The 1,244-nt window shown below is 55.0% G+C and overlaps 1 long non-coding RNA gene across 1 annotated transcript in view; it reads right to left on the bottom strand.

The window, feature by feature from the left end:
- The window catches only part of LOC105531661, a 7,990-nt gene continuing 6,746 nt past the window's right edge, over positions 1–1,244 (bottom strand). Inside the window, exon 4 of the long non-coding RNA XR_001004842.1 lies at positions 1–170. This is a non-coding gene — a long non-coding RNA (uncharacterized LOC105531661). The remainder of the gene's footprint in view (positions 171–1,244) is intronic.

The raw sequence follows: 1,244 nt of genomic DNA, 5'->3' as shown, positions 1-1,244 counted from the left end.
GCAGAGGCACGGCGGGGCCCCCGGGCCCGGGAATTCCTGGGCTGGTGCTGCAGCCAGGAGACGTAGAAGAGGACCAGAAGGTTGAGGGTGATGGCGGCCGCCAGGGCAGCCTGGCAGCGGGTGAGCCGCATCGGGTCGAAGTCTGGGGCTAGCTGGGCCTGGAGGACATCCTGGGGAGGGGGATGAAAGGGAAGGCAGCAGCTGACTGTCAGAACCACCCCCTTCTGCCACCCTCAGCCTTTCCCCTTTGTACAGCTCTTTCTCAATTCCCTTTCTTCCCTATGGCTTCAGCTTTGACTTCCCCTTCTCCAGGAAGCACTCCGTGACCTCCCAGTCTGGGCCATGCACCAACTCTGGGTGTCCTCAGCCCCCTGGGTTCCCCCACCACAGCCTGACCACTCTAAGTCATCAGCGCTGGGGAAGAGGGTGTGTCCCTACTAGCATGCGAGACCCAGGAGGGTGGGACCTGAGCCTGGCTGGGTCACTGCTGGGTCCTCAAAACCAAAACAGAGCCAGATACACGTTAGGTGCTGGATGTTTTGTTTTGTTTTGTTTTTCCTTAAAGTGAATCACCTTCCCTTTGTCTTCATCAGTGCCACCCTCTGCCTATTCTCTGTCAACTTATCCAGATTCAGGCTCAGTTTTAAACACCCTAAATCCATTCCCACTCTCATCTCCCTCTCTACCATTCCCTCCTCCAGGAAGCCACCCCCGATCTCCCCCTCCCTGCCCCTCAACACCCTGGCTCTGGCTCCAGGGTGAGGCTGATGCCACAGCTCTCAAGCCCCTCCCCTGCCGCCACCTCATACCCTCAAATCCTGTGCCATCCCATCATCTCCCTGATGGTCAGCCTGACAACTCTGATTTTGCATGAAAAGCCAGAAATATCTTTTAAAAATCAGAATTACCCAAATTTTAAAATGTTGGCCACTAATTAAGAATATTTTGGCAGGGCGCGATGGCTCACACCTATAATGCCAGCACTTTGGGAGGCCAAGGCGGGCGGATCACGAGGTCAGGAGATTGAGACCATCCTGGCTCACATGGTGAAACCCTGTCTCTACCAAAAATACAAAAAATTAGCCAGGCGTGGTGGTGGGCGCCTGTAGTCCCAGCTACTCGGGAGGCTGAGGCAGGAAAATGGTGTGAACCTGGGAGGCAGAGCTTGCAGTGAACTGAGATAGTACCACTGCGCTCCAGCCTGGGCAACAGAGTGAGACTCTACCTCAAAAAAAAAAAAAAAA

This window comes from Mandrillus leucophaeus, unplaced genomic scaffold, assembly GCF_000951045.1.
Source record: "Mandrillus leucophaeus isolate KB7577 unplaced genomic scaffold, Mleu.le_1.0 Scaffold120, whole genome shotgun sequence".
NCBI classification, from domain to species: Eukaryota; Metazoa; Chordata; class Mammalia; order Primates; family Cercopithecidae; genus Mandrillus; species Mandrillus leucophaeus.
This window is presented reverse-complemented; position numbering and strand designations above follow the sequence as displayed.